This window comes from Macaca fascicularis, chromosome 15, assembly GCF_037993035.2.
Source record: "Macaca fascicularis isolate 582-1 chromosome 15, T2T-MFA8v1.1".
Lineage (NCBI taxonomy): Eukaryota > Metazoa > Chordata > Mammalia > Primates > Cercopithecidae > Macaca > Macaca fascicularis.
Genome location: NC_088389.1, coordinates 20,650,733 through 20,666,198, shown reverse-complemented (window position 1 = coordinate 20,666,198; position 15,466 = coordinate 20,650,733). Strand labels below are relative to the sequence as shown.

The 15,466-nt window shown below is 52.5% G+C and overlaps 1 protein-coding gene across 17 annotated transcripts in view; it reads right to left on the bottom strand.

The window, feature by feature from the left end:
- The window catches only part of DENND1A (DENN domain containing 1A), a 545,711-nt gene that overhangs the window by 32,349 nt on the left and 497,896 nt on the right, over positions 1-15,466 (bottom strand). The window lies entirely within an intron of this gene.

Below are 15,466 nucleotides of genomic sequence, written 5' to 3'. Positions count from 1 at the left end.
AGTTCAAGACCAGCCTGGCCAACCCCATCTATACAAAAATACAAAAATTAGCCGGGCATGATGGTGCATGCCTGTAATCCCAGCTACTCGGGAGGCTGGGGTGGAAGAATCGCTTGAACCCGGAAGGCGGAGGTTGCAGTGAGCCGAGATCGTGCCATTGCACTCCAGCCTGGGTGACAGAGCGAGACTCTGTCTCAAAACAAAACAAAACAAAACAAAAAAAGATGTGCTGTAAATGCAAAACACTGGACTTCAGAGACTCAGCACGAGGAAAGAATGTCAGACGCCTCAGTAATAACTTTTAGATTGATTACATGTTGAAATGATAATATTTTGGATATATTAGGTTCATAATACTAAAATCAATTTCATCTGCTTATGTTTCACATTCAGAATTCCACATGTGTCTCCTGTATGAAGCTCCCATTATGTTTTCCTTGGACAGCGCTGATATAGGGCTCTACTGAGTGGGAGTGACGCTTCAGATCTCAAATCTGCCTTAGAACTTGTTTTCTGAACCTGCCCCACTACTCCTAGAGGGCAGGGCCTGTGTCCCAGTTGTCCCTGGGTCCCTGGTGCCCTGCATGGAACCTCTCGGGGTAGCTCAAGGGGAAAGAGGGCCCAGGGACTTAGTGGAGGGTTCCACTGTGTCCCAGTTGTCCCTGGGCCCCTGGTGCCCTGCACGGAACTTGTCGGGGCAGCCTGAGGGGAAAGTGGGCCCAGGGACTTGGTGGAGGATTCCCTGGTGGCACATGGAGAACACGTTGGGATAGAATGACACTGCGGCTTCCCAGATCCTATGCCATTAGCTGGGCATGAGGGCCAACCCACGCTTGGTGACCCTTCTTCAGCTGGTGGCTACCGGGGAGTTGGGGGTGCTGCCTAGGGATGGGCAAGGTCGCCACGCTTTTTCCCCTTCATGGCTTACAGGAAGTGTGTGGGGTAAAGGGGAACAGCCCCCCACCCCTCGATTCACACTGTTCATCAAGAGGAAGAGGTGATCAGGGAGAGGGGAGCCCAGCCCCCCACACTGGTGCACAGGCTGCTACCCTCTGTGTAGACACCCCGCTCTCCTACACCACTCCCCCCAGTACTGCTTCTCTTATGCTTGGCCTTTCTACTTCGGGGGAACCATCTTCTCCCGCCCCACTGTCCTCACTGCTTGTCACCTCTGGCCTGGGCTATTTCCATTCCTGCTGGGTGTCGGTGCAGCAGAGTGCTCAGGAGGCAGCCTCTGGGGTCAGTTTTAGACAGAACCCCAGTCCTCCCATTTACTCCCTGGGTTACTCCAGGCCCACGATTTGACCATTCCAAGCCTTACTGTCCTCATCTGTGAAGTGCAGGTAACAGCACCGCCTACCTGAGTGCGCTGTTAGGAAGATTCAACGAGATGATGGACGTCAGGTTCTTTGCACAGTGCCGCCAACAGACATTAGCAACCATTCCCATCAGCAGGTTTCCCTGCCTCCAGCCTCTCCCCCTCCCAGTCCATCGCCTACATTTGTTTCCAGAGTGTACTTAAAAAAAAATGCCCACCCAATCTTGGCACTTGGCAGCTGAAATCATCTCAGCGGAAGGCCGGCATCTCACAGGGTGTCTGCTGAGAAACGCCATCCTGGGAGATGCATTGTATGAAGGGAAAAAAGGAGGTTCCTCAGTCAGGCAAATCTGAGAAACGCTGTCTTCTGTCTTGCTCCTTTCGGGGATTCACAATGCCTGTTAGCATAGCAAAGGCTGGCGAGTCTTGCAAGAAAAACACCCACCCAAACCAGGCAAAAACCTATTAACTCTTTTTCAAAAAGTCCTATTTCGCAACTTTATTTGAACATAGACTTGCTTTCCCTATAACACCCATGAATATCCCCTGGCAAATGCTGTCTGAAGCGTTCAAAGCCCTCCAGATTCAGGGCTCCACCAGCCACCTCGGCAATCTCATCTCTGGTGAAACCCCGCCTCAACATCCACAGCACGTCGGCTGTCTATCAGCTCACTCACTGCTCTGTTTACCACAGGGTCTAGTAGACTACTTGATACCTAAAAGGTGCTCAGCAAATTATTTTTGGCTTAAACTTCCTGGCACATGTAAAAACACACCAAATGTCCATTCTCCAGATTCTTATTAACTTATTTTCTTTTGCTTGTCATCAGGAAGTGCTGGTTCTTTTGCAACTGAATTGATAAATGGTGGGAAGAAGGCAGCCTCTTGACCACACCCATCCTAGAAGTTAGCAGAGTCAGCCAGGCGGGGGTGTAATGATGCCAAGAAAGAGTAATGTGGTACAGATGTCCTGGCGCACCCAGACAGATAAAACCCAACCACGGCAACCAAGAACAGGAAGCCACGCTGCCGCTTCTGACACTCGGGGAGTTTTCCCTGTGGGTTGGTGGCACGAAGGGATCCTATCACCAGAGGAAACGCACAGGGACAGGGGGCTGCACTCACGGATCCTGGGCTTGTTCTGATGCTGGAGCATAGGACGGGGACACCTCCTATGGGGTGGCCACCAGGAAGAGAAGGGTGAACTCCCAGGGGCTATGCATTAAAGACCCCCCCACCCACCCTGGGGCTGGGGGGAGGGAGAAGGGGAGGGCTGCACTAATTATCAGGATGCCCTGCCAGGAGTGTGCAGGCCCTGGGGACCAGAGCTGAGGCTGGGGACAGGTGAGCAGCTGGACTGTCACCAGTGGATTAGACAGTAATCTCATGGGAGGCAGTCTCAGATTTCGGACACTAGAACATGTGATGTGTGCAGGGCCCTCCTGCTCCCACTGCAGGGGCTCCAGGCCTAGCTGGTTTGCTGAGTGACTTTGGCAAGCAAGTGACTTCCCTGGGTCTCAGTGTCCTCATCTGTGAGCACAGTCACGAGGGCCCTGCTGCAGGGATGTGGGGCATCTGATGGCACTTCACGCAGGGCCAGGGGCACAGTGGACACGCTGCCGGGGGAGGCCTCTGCTTCCCAGACAGGGCGTGGCGGGGCCATTGGCCATGGTGGTTGCAGTTTCCCAAATAAGCTGGGGTGTCCCCAGCTGGGGACACAGATGGGGGACGAGTACTCTGGAGGCCATTAAACGCCGGAGGAGGTGAGTGGTAGTGATTTGGGTGGGAAGAAGGGGTAAGGAGATGAGCTAGGAAAGGATCAACTCAGAAAAGCATGCCGTCTTCCAGAGAGTGGCCCTGGTGCTCTGGAAGCTGAAGCCAGCACTAGCTGAATGTAGGGACTACAACAGTGTGGTGTGAGGCCCGAGAAGACGGCAGAGCTGGCCAGGACTCAGGGAAAGTTATTCTGAGGCTGGAGCGGTTCCTCTTCCACCTGACTCCACTCTGGTTCTCCGCGTCCCCGGCCCATAGCCCAGGGCTGGGCCCCTGAGCCTGCTCCTCTTTCACCCTGGCGCTCCTGGTCTCGCTAAGTGTCCCTAGTGGCCATGGAAAAGGGAACAGATTGGAGGGAGGTAAAGCGATCTGCTCAACACCCCCAGCTGGTAATGGGCAGAGCTGGGAGTGCTGACTGTCATCGGGAAGGCCTCTTGACCGCTGACCACTTGAGCGCTCTTTCCACCGCCGAAGGAAAGGAAGGTAAAACCGGAAGAGCTTTAAAGTAGACGCAGCAGAGAATCAAAGCGGTCTGGGCATCTTTGCATTGAGATCACATTATATGTGATCCTCTGTCCCCTGGCCGGGTTGAAATGTGGCTACACAGACTGCTGTTTCTTAAGTTAGTTCAAAAAGACTGGACCTTTGGCGATCTTTTCCTAAGAAGAGTTCAGTTCGACAGTTCCTCCGGCACTTCCCGAGCTGGGCCAGGGTAGGAGGGGTGAGAGGGCCGGTGAAGCGGGGAGAAGGCTGGAGGTTTGGTCAACGCAAAGTGCCTGCCTGCCTGACAAACACTTCTGGAGGGGAAGCAGATGGACTGTCCCAGAGTGGAAGGATCCCTCCTATGTGGGTTTATGACAACCATTTGGGAGCCAGGACGAGGGGGATTCAGAGAATAAGACACAGTCCTTGTCCTCAAGGACTGCAGAGTTTGGTGGGATTTGACCTACATGATGGGAAAATATCTTAAAGTGAAAGAAATATTGGTGGGGTAAACCCCAAGACATAGACTTTGGGTTAGAAATACGCAGGTTCACGAGTTGGTTCTGTCATTTTCTAGCTGACTTCAATATTGGCTCTGCAACTTAGGCGAGTGATTTAACCTGTCTTAAGTCTCAGTGAACTCTTCCGTAAAATGGCAAGATTCCCAGGTTACAAACCCTGGCATGAGGATGAGAGCACAGTTACAGCCACAACGCGAGGTTCGGTTTTGATATCCTGAGGATGAAATGGGACCACTCCATCTTCCATCTCCCCATGGGACCCACAGCTCTTTCCAGCAAAGTCCTATGGATGTGAGGACGCTGGTTTTCCAAAGTTGTGTGCTATCAGCAAGGTTCTGTTGAAGGAGACTGGATTTTCATAATCTCTTCTATTTATATGATGTGTTTTCCTTTCAAAGCATTTTAACTTCTCCACTTTCTTTTGAACCTCACAGTCCCTGGTGAGGCAAGTTAGAGAAGGATTATTTCCCTGTTACAGAGACAAGAAACAGGAGGCCCAGAGAGGTTAAGGGACTAGTATGAGGTCACACAGCTAGTAGCGAAAACTAAAACAAGCAGGTATTCTTAGCCCATTGTGCTATCCTTGTCAACTAAAATTTCCAAAGTCACCTGGAATCCTTTCTGACATGGTTTTTCTAATCCTTGTTCCTTCTGAAGTTAGAATCTGTTGTTAGAGATCTGTGCCTCAGAGAAAAGGCGGATGACAGAGTAACTGACACCTTCTCCTTCTTTCCTTATTTAAGAATCTTTTTGTGGTGCTTTCCAAAGGAGGCATGTGATTCATTTGTCTATTCATTCAACAAACAGTGCGTGGCGTCCCAGGCACAGGGGCACGTGTCTGAACAAGACTCTGGTAGAGGGCGCTGTCGTGCAGGGGGTGCAGAGGAAGGTCTCTGACACGGATTGGAGGTGGTAGGGAGTGTGGGGACAGGGGAACCACAGTGGTCCAATCAGACAAGAGTGGGGCTGAATATGAGGACAGGGCAGGCCAGGACCTGGGAGGGGCTGGGGGAGGTCAGATAAAAAGAGGGCCTTGAATGTCAGGCTGAGAAGTGCGGATTTTCTTCTGAGCTCCGTGGGAGGGATATAATCAGACACAATAAGAAAAACCTTGACGCCCTTGGTATAGAAAATGCATTGGAGGAGGATGTGTGGGCTTCTAAGAACAGATACTCCCCTCCAATCACAGGAGCCTGCCCAGGCCTCCATATTGTCAACCCACCCGCACTGGCCACACCACTGCTGGGAGATATGAACACAAGAGAGGGTAAGACCGAAGGTGTGATTGACACAGAAGTCCCTGAGAAAAGGGGACCTCTTTGGCCTTTGTTGGTCTCTGCCTGGCCCTTGGCATCTCTATCTGTCAGCCGTGTGGGCCAGGTGAGTATGCTCATTGGATATGAAACCGGCATTTATGAGGACAGCATCTGATTTGCAGTTAATTTGTTGATGCAGCAAAACACATTGTTTCCAAAAGGTCAGGAGGGGAAGGCGTGTTGGAATATCAACTTAATTACCTGGGTGGCATGGATGAGTGGGCGCCCTGCACGGGGCTGCAGGGTAGAAAATGCTTGACTGCCAGGTGGTGACTTGGGGGCAGAGAGCGCAGTGTGTAGGGGAGGGGAGGCGGTGTCCCTGCTGCCTGGGAGCCAGCCTGCTTGTGCTGTGGGCAGAGCCAAGGCACTTCCTGCTGCTGGTGCTTCCAGGGCCTGAGCAGCTGCTGCACACTCACCAGTACAAGGCTCCTCTGCGGGGAATGAGGGCTGCTACCCATTTCACAGATGAGGGCAAGCAAGCACTTGCCCAGGGTTGCCCGGAGCAGGTGGATGACAGGCCCTGAGAAGAGGGCCAGTGAGCTCATCCTGAGTTAATTATGGGCTGGGGCAGGGGTGCTACGATGTTTGTGTATGGGGCAGAGGGCAGGAAGCTGTTTAGGAATGGACTCATGGATTCACTCAGTCCCCAGTAAAGGGGACATCTGGGACCATCCCTTCAACATCCTTGTGCCGTCAGAATGAGTGTCCCCACTTCACTGCTGGGATAACAGGGCCACATAGAAGGTGAAATATCAAAGTTGGTGGGAGACAGGCCAGACCCCAACCGGGGAGTGGTACAGGTAAGGAGGCAGAAGTGAACAGAAGCTGGAGGTCACAGGGACCAACGAGGTTCACTAAAGGCTGAGGACTGTGCATGTAAAGATTGGGGTGGCTGGGGAGGGGAGGCCAAGAAGGTGGGGTGTGACTGATGGCAGCTGGTCCATGACAGAGCTAGCCTCTGAAGCTGGCCCCAAAGGGGGTCTCAGATCCTCTGCATGCAATGTGTACTCTGAATTCTCCCTTCCCTGCCAGGCACCTACCTGCCTCAAATGAAGGAGGCCTGGCCCCAGAGGGGGAAGCTGGATAGGCCCTGCCATTTCTCAGTTTGTCCCAGGCACATGCCCCAGTCAAATACATGGCCAGGAATGGAGAGGGGGAAGAGAACAAATTCACAATTAAACTCTGTGGCTGTTTAACGAGGAGAGTGTTCACCTGGTTAATTTTCCTGGCTAGTAGCCACATCAATGCTCTGACCTATGCATGAAACAGACCCAGTTGGGAGGGGAAGACAAAGCTTTCTGTAGCTTTACAAAGGGCCTCTGGGCCGAGAGCAAGGCTCCTCTACTCTTTGGGACTGGAAATCTGCTATTATGCAAGGCATGGAAATAAAAGAGGGCTTCTTTTGATATGCCTCCAAAAAGGAGTGCATTGAAGCGATATTTTTGTGGAGTGTCTCCTTTGAGATGCCCAACAAGCTCTCTCGCAGGCACAGCTCTCACCTAGCCCCCAGCTCCCATCGCTGTCCCCGATCTTCTCCGTCCACCCTGGATGAGGGCTGTGCTGCTTGTTGGGGAGGATCAAATGCTTGCCTCCGCTTCAGAGCTTCAGCCAGGGCAGCTGGAGAAGACCAGCCCCCTGTGTCATGTAGCGTACAGCGTGCTCCTTGCCTGAGCCACTCAGCGGGGCACCCAGAGGAGATGTGGGGATCCTGAGGCCTGAAGCATTTGCAGAGATAACAAGCTGTCACTCTAGAGGGATGTTCCTTGCAAGATGCTGTACAGGAAGGACTTGCACGTCACGCTGAGGAAGAAGTTTCCACGTGGTGAGAGTCCCCTCACACAGGGCAACAAGGACGTGTTTCTTTAGGGAAAGGAAGGGAGGATGAGAGGGGTGGGTATTACTCAGGATATCCCAGAGGTCCTTGCGACTCCAAGACAGAGGCTCTATTATGATTGCTGCTCTGTAGACAGGGAAAGGGAAGCCTCTTGCCCAAAGGCACAGCACATAGGTAGGACGCACAGAGGTGGGGCTGGGCTTCACTCTCTGAACGGCAGACTCCACAGTGAGGTTTCTGGGTGCCCCACGACTTGCCCTCCAGAGGCACCACCTGCGAGGGAGATGAGGGGGTGCTCAGGATTGAAGGGGGTCCTGGAAGAAAAGCCGCAGCACCTGCCACGGGGTCTGGCAGAGATGGTCTCCGGAGAGGGCACGCTCACGATTCAGGGGCTCACCAGTCCTGTCAACGACTCTCTCTGGCTGGGTCCGGGCACTCTCTTTGCCGTGAGTGAGTGCTGAGCTGAAAGCCGTCTCAGACTGGTCCTGAAGAGCAGTGCATTCTTCCCCGATGTTGACAGGAGTAGTATTTTGTAGTGGTGCTGGTTAATTTGTAGTGGCATTTGTGGTTTGAAGCCTTGTCAAGATCCCTGATTACTTCCCGTGCAAGGAGCTCGGCTGACGGGGAAGTTCACATGCTGAACAAAAGCAGCGAGGCAGCTGTGAGGGAAGGCTGTGTGGGGGCCGGGTGACCCTAGCCGCTTGGGGGACAGAGGCGGGGGAGGGAGGAGGGCCAGCAGTGGGGCAGGGGGAGGGGAGCCCTTTGTTTTTAGTCGGGTGCAGGTGCACAGTCTGAATAGGTGGCATCCCATTGGCGGCCGGAGGTCGGGCACCAGATGCGGCTGGTGCCTGGGCAGGGGCAGGGACCTCACTGACATATGCCATTCTTTGCCCAGACAGAACCAGGAGGCAGGCGCCTTGCTGCTGGGATGCATCTAGGGTGCCTGGGTGACATTCCCAGGAGGAGGGGGACACAAGGTGACATTAGAGGAGGGGCTTCCAGATGTTAGGGGAGATGATCTCCTCCCTGGGGCTACTATTTTCTGGCACTTGCTATGTACCAGGCCCCGTGCTGGGAGATCTACATGCGAGGTCTCTATTGATCTCAGTAACCCTCCAAGAAGGTGAAAGATGAAGAAACTGAGGCCATGTCACTCAGTTACTTGCCCAGGCCAGGCCTGACAGCTAACTGGTGGCGGAGCCAGGATCCAAGTCCAAGTATGCCTGACTCCAAAGAAGCCCGCGCTCCTCCCAGGAGACCCGACATACAACAGCAGAAGGAAGATGTTAAAACATACCTCCTCGGGTCGAGGGGGCTCCTCTCTCTCCCTGGAAAGTCCTCCCTCTGACATCCTTTGAGACTTTTGTCCTGCTGAGTCTGTTCTGACCGCACAGAAGGGTTTGTCTTTGTAGCCGCCTGCATTTCACCAGGCCTGTGTCCCTACTCGGTGAGAATTTGCTCAGTACATTTAAGGGCCAGGGCCAGCTCAGCAAAACCCGGCTAATTTATCATCTCTGGAATGATGTCTACCCCAACAGGATGCAACTAGGAAATTAGAAGCAGTCTCCTGATTTTGCAGAGGTTCAGAGACGAGCGCACAGCACCCTCTAGAAAGGGAGTCCGGGACTCCTCGGTCAGGTCACCACGAGCCTCCAACTGTTCTCCCTGCCACTGGCAGCCCAGGGGAGCTGCTCACATCCCTGTCCCTAGCAGGCCATTCAAGACCCAGCCCTTCCCCGCAGAAACCCCACCATAAGCAGCTCCGTCTTTCCAGCCAGCCCCTCACGGGCCACGGCCCTTCACAGCACACGTGCTGGTCCTACAAGCCCTTCCCTCCCTCACCACGTGATGGATTCCTGCATCCCTCACGACTCTGTTCCCTTCCCCCAAAAGTCCTCTCTCTCTTCCTGGCTCACAAAGTTGGGCACTCCTACCTCTGTCCTTCCCCTAAGAAGGCGAGTCCTTGAGGGTTCACATCTGGCTCCTGGCACAAGGCCTGGCACGTGGTCAAGTTAAAGTAAATGGCTGCCCAGGAGTGGGGAACTAGCATCAAATTATCAGTGAAGCCATCACCCAGCATCTGAATAATGCCAGACCCGCCAGTCATTGTCCCCATCATTGGAGTTACTCTGTCTGCAAGACTGGCAATATTACTGGCATGCTTCTGATCAGGAAAAATTCTCTACCTACAGGTTTCCTAGCCTAACGGGTTGAGCCCCAGGGCCATCCCCCAAAGCAATAGACTTTTCGAGTGGAATGCAAACGTGGAAGCAATGGGAAGCTTAGATATGAAATATCCCAAAATTTCCCTAGTGTGTCAGTTAAAGATAGTCAGGTTCACCAGACAGAAGGTTTTTTTTTTTTCCTTCCCTCAGAACAAATGGACGGAGAACCTGGTTTTAAAATTCCTGGACCTTGGAATACATTTCTATCTGTGTCAAAGTCTACCCATCCACCGCCTCAACAGAGTTTAAAATCCTAGCTAATAGGTTAACAACTGTTTTTCTTCAGCTTCAAATGAAGAATATCAGAAGGCTGGGGGAATATGCGGCTCTCCAATTTGTACGGACTGCACACAGCTCCCTGCAATGTGTGTTTGACAGGACTGACATTTTGTACCGCTGTGAGATGGGAAAACGTGTGACATTTTTATTCATGGTGGCGTACGCCCTTGTAATGATCAGCTCTGGTCGATGTGCTTACCGCAGCAGCCCCTGAGCCCTCGGAGAACAAACAGGAACCCAAGGTGCCAGCAGTTCGACTGCCTTATTAAACACCGCCAGGATCCTAACGAAGACCAACTGCTGGAAAATCTCACTGTCAAATCCTCAAGGACATTGTCAGCGCACAGCTAACTGCATATATTTTTCATTTAAAATACTGAAATCCAGCATTGTGCCATTACAACCGAGGGGAGGGGCGCCCACTCCAGCGGCCATTCTGTCAGCTGTTTCTTCCGAGCTCCAGATGCTAGAGCCGGATGCCCGGTGGGGTTCAGAGCTCAAAAAGGGGCGGCAGAGACGGGGCACCGACTTCCCAAAAGCTTGGCCCTGCCTTCAGGGTGAATGGCTGAAAGTTACAGGGCTCCGGTAAGAGTCCCCTGGAAAGGCAACTCACCAGCTCCTTTTGCAAGCCTAAGTGAATCTGCATAATTAGGAAATCTCTTCTTCCCCCAGCCAGCCCTCTTCCTGTAGGTGCAACCCATTACGTCCTGCAACTTGGCGCTAATCAGCCTTCTGCTTGGCGGTAGACCTTAAGACATCTGCAGGAACACATGGCTGCGGTAGGTTTCACACCTTGGCAGAAAAGCTGTGTGTCAGGGTGCCCACCTGCAATCTCACCACTTGCCTCAATGCAAAGGCCTCAAGGTCAGCGTGCAGGAGGACCCCCTCCCTTCGGCGGTCATTTCTAATGCTGGTGCACACTGATGGATGGGAGCCGATCACTTGGCAGACCCTCAAAGCTTTCTGTGGTTGTTAAGCTAGATGCTTTGGTTATGGCTGCACACACTCATGTATAGGATATATTTATTTTGTAAATATGCATTATTTATACAGTACCTCTATTTCCATACTCCAGTCCTGATGCACCAAGATACACGCTACTATTTATTTATGGGGTCCTTGGCGTAACAGGCCTAACAAGAGGCCCATGTGTGGTTCTTGCAAGTTTGCAACAAACTGTAAGTGGTTGGCTAAACAACTGGATGTGCTCCATCCATCATAGGTACAGGCCTGCATTTTAAGGGGCTGCCCATAAAGTTGGTTTAGCATAATACTGTACATCATCCTTGGTGGAAATGACCTGGGGGCTGAAGAGCTGGCAACCTGCAGGGAAGCAGCCATAACATTCCACACCCTAGGCTGGGGAGAGGGGGTGGAGTAAGTTACGGGTATCCTGGTGCTTACAGCACCCTGGGAGTATGAAAAGGAAGGTGGTTGGTAGACAGCCCCAGGGAAAATGCAAGGACAGTGAAGGTCGGGGGAGTTGTACCCTCTTTCCTCCAAGCAGGCTATTCTGCCCCTGAGCAGAAACTTCTACTCTTGGGTTGCTGAGGGAGGTGTCCATCAATCCTGCACACCCCAAGGGACATCCCTTCCTCATGGACTGCACTTCAAGCCTCATTGGAGCGTGCTGGCTGGATGAAGAGGAACATAGCCTGTGTCCAGCCCCGTGCTGTTCTATGATCAACTTCAACAGTTCCCACGCAGGACATCCGGCTGCCTGCCAAGTTCTGTCCTTTGGGTCTCCTAAATGTCTCTCGGATCATTTTCTCATCTTCACCCCCATAAGCAGTGTCCCAGATGGGGCTCCCACCAGCCCTGGCCTGAGCAATGTCCATGGGATCATCAGTGGTCTCTCTGCCTCAACTACTTCCATCCCTTTCCACAGTGGCCCAGCATACATGTTCCCAGCTGCTATTTCTCTGAATACAACCCTCATTGGCTCCTAGGCACCTATGGGATAAAATTCAAGCTCCCCCACCCCTGAGAAGGGTGGGAGAGCCCAGGTTCCAGTATCAGATAGGCCTGGATTTGAATTCTTGCTCTGCCACTTACTGTGTGACCTTGGGCAAAGTGCTTAACCTCTCTGAGCATTAGCTGTCTGGGGATCATCATAACTGCATCAGTCTTAGAGGGCAGTTGAGAAGATTAAGTGAGACAAAGCTTGTGAAGGGGCTTGGCTGAGACATGGGAGGTCTACATTGTAAATGAACACCCCTCAGTCTACCCAACCCCTTTTTACTCTCCATGTCTTGGTTAGTCCTTGCCATCCCTTCCTCTGGGCATGGCCAGGTTAATAATTTCCTTAGCCTGCAGGCACTACTTGGCTCTGCCAGGGTTAGGGACTGATGGTGGATGTGCAACAAGCAGCCTCTGGCATAGCACTCCCGTGGCCATGGGGCGGGGACTCCCCGCACAGCCACAGACACAGAGCTGACTCTCTCGGAGGATCTTGCTTGTGGGATATAATTTATTTTCAATATTTTATGTTTTATTTCCCCTTCCCTGCTGTGATAAACTCCCCACCTTTGGCACAGAGAATTCTAATCTGAGAAATGTCTCCTCTGGTCTCGCTGAATCAGATTTCCTGCTCTTGTCCTGTTGGGCTCAATATCTCCCCGGCAGGGAGCTGGATTCTCAGCAGCTCTGACACAGACCTTTAAAGAAATGCTGTGTGTAGGCTCTGGCCAGTCCTTTGGCAGAGAAGCCCCGCTGTCACACCGCTGACGGTGGAGCCTCGGGGGACTCAGGATCCCGTCTCTCACAACCCGGCGCCACATGCGGGGATTCTAAAGCGCGGGCAGGCGCCGCAGAACAAGAGCCACTGCCTTTTGCTGGATTTCTCCTGCTCCGCTGAACTGACTGACTATTCAAGGGCACAAGGAGTGAGTGGACCTGGCCTCGCCTCTTCCCTGCGTCACTGCCTTTCCTGACTGCACTCACTCACTACTTGATCACTCCCCAAACTCTCATGGGGCAGCCCGTCTGTGCCAGGCCCTGTGAGGGTGCCAAGGATACAGAGAAGGCCAATTCTGTCCTTTTCTGTGGGACAGGGTATAAATGCACCCCCAGCAAGCCGGCATAGGGACAGTGCCGGCTCAGAGCAGCAAGGGAATGACTGGGCTTGGAGAAGTCGGTGGGTCAGCGGCTTGCCAAGGGAAGGCGGTGCCTGAGCAGGGCCTTGAAGGGTTAGGAGGATTTTCTGTTCAGGTGGAACAGAAGAGGAAAAGCAGTCCTGGCAGTGGAGATGGTAGGGGCTGGTTCATCCCTGGGTCCCCCAGTGCAGATGTCCATGAAGAGCTGGTGAACAAATAAACATGAGGCGCTGGGGACTAGAGAAGAAGGAGGGACTCTGCCCAGGGCACGGGCACTTCGCAGAGTCTTGCAGGGTGGGCAGGAACTGCCAGGAGTGGAGGATGGCAGGGAGCTCCAGTCTAAAAGGCCCAGCTGTGGTCAGGGCGGGCTTGGCAGGGCTGGTAGTGATTTCTGGCAGGGAGGGTCCTGGAGGCTGGGTACGTCCTCTTGACCATACAGGCAAACCAGTGGTCAGGGAGAGAATCCTGGAGAGGTGCCCACATTCAGGAGGCCGCAGGGCCTGCCTATATCAACTATGTGCTGGTGCTTTCTGATGGCCACTGTGCCTCATGGACCAGTCGAGGAGAGAGACACAGGACCCCAGGGATATGAGGAATGTACGGGTGCAGAGGGGCTGACACCTTGGTGGAACTGGGATGCAGCTGGTTTGGGAAGTCTGACTAAGACATTCCAGTAGCTGAAGCTTGTGAAAGAGGAATGAGTAGAAACAGAAGCCTGGAGCTCCCAGAACAAAGGTGGTGCTAGAAACCACAGGTAAAGCGCCTCGTGGCTCCTAAGGGAGTGGAGTTAGAGGCAGAACAGAGCCAGGGATGAGCTCCATCTAAGGGAAGGGAGGACCAAACACAGGTCCTAGGTGCAAAGCTCAGCTCAGACCTCCCTCTCTGGCTGGACTCTACACTTCAATCAGTCAGCCATGCTGCAGCCAGTCTAGTTTCTGTTCCTCTTTGTGTATTTTAGTTGAGCTTTTCTGGAGACCATAACTTGTGCCAAAGAAAGGATTTAAAAGGTGAGAAATGCCCACTGCAACTGGCTGGGGAAAGCAAGTGGGGACTGCCTGGACCAGGGGCAGACCCTTCGCATGAAACCAGCTGCCACCTCATCGCAGAGCAGCCTGGAACAGCCACCGTGTTTAGTTTCTCTGGTTTGGAACCCTCCCCATGCGTCTCAGATGCAGCCTGAAGAAGATGCTCACTCCCATCTTAGAAAGACAAGCTCTCTGCCTAGTCCTTGAAGCAGATAAAAAGCAAGGGTGTTAACAAAACATTCCATCTATTTCCCAGTGATCTCCCGCAAGCTGGCCGTGAGGAGCTGATGCGCACCTCATGAGAATGCTGGTGGGGAGACCACCCTGAGGACCAAACTTGTTGAAGTTTAGAACAAACAAAAAGGGCACTTAGAGATGCCTTATGGCATGATCACACAAGCACAAATCTGGGCCTTTCAAACTTACCAGATGGATTCTGTCCATCAGAATTAAGTCGAACCACTCACCACAAGAATGTTAGACCCCTGAAGTCAGGAACCGTGTCACTGCCATCTCTGTTTTCACAGATGTGGCACAGAGTAGGCATCAGTGATGATTTGCTGAACGAATGACCTAGGTTCTTAGCTTCTACCCTTTTCCTCTCCTAGCCCCGGGATTGCAGTGGACTTGGTCACACTTGAGTCTCCAGGAGCTATCACAGGCAACTGCAGACAGCTGTGCCCATCCCTATACCCTGCCTCCTACCTCCCTGGTCTGCCATGCGCTAACCTGCCATTTCTCTTCTGTCCCTCCTCTATCTGGTGCCCTGATTAATGTCTGACCTTGACTCTCAGCCTTGCAGCTCTCTTGGTTTTAGGATCCCCACAGCTCTGGGTATGAACCATTCTCTGCTGTGAGACATGTGGACAAAGAGCTGAGACAGTGTCTCCTGTTTGGCTTCTGCACACATTGTCAACTTGATCTTCTCTCCCTTCTTTTGATAATGGCCCCAATTTCCTTTTCAGGAATGACCCCTTAGGTATGTGCTTCAGGAGGGGCCCTACCTGTGGCACACAAAAAACCCTTGGCCTCAGTAATTGGTTCCGATGGGCATATAATCAAAGTCAGCCCAGGGAGTCAATGCCATGCCTTGCATGGGAGTTACTAGGATGTGACAGTCACTTTCCTGTTGGTCTTGCACCTGGAAGGATTGCAGGCATCTTGCCACCAGGAGGGGAAAGCCTGCCTGATAATGGTCATAGCAAAAGAGGCAAGGCCAATAAACGAAGCAAAAAAAAAAAAAAAAAAAAAAAAGGGGTCTAGGCTGAGCGCCGTGGCTCACACCTGTAATCCCACTTTGGGAGGCTGAGGTGGGAGGATCGCTTGAGCTCAGGAGTTCGAGACCAGCCTGGGCAATATGGCGAAACCCTGTCTTTATAAAAAAATACAAAAATTAACCAGGTTAAACTGAATCTAGCAGCACATCAAAAACTTGTCCAGCACGATCAAGTTGGCTTCATCCCCAGGAAGCAAGGGTGGTTCAACATACACAAATTGATAAATGTAATTCATCACATAAACAGAACTAAAGACAAAAACCACATGATTATCTCAATAGACGCAGAAAAGAGATTTGATGAAGTTCAATATTCCTTCA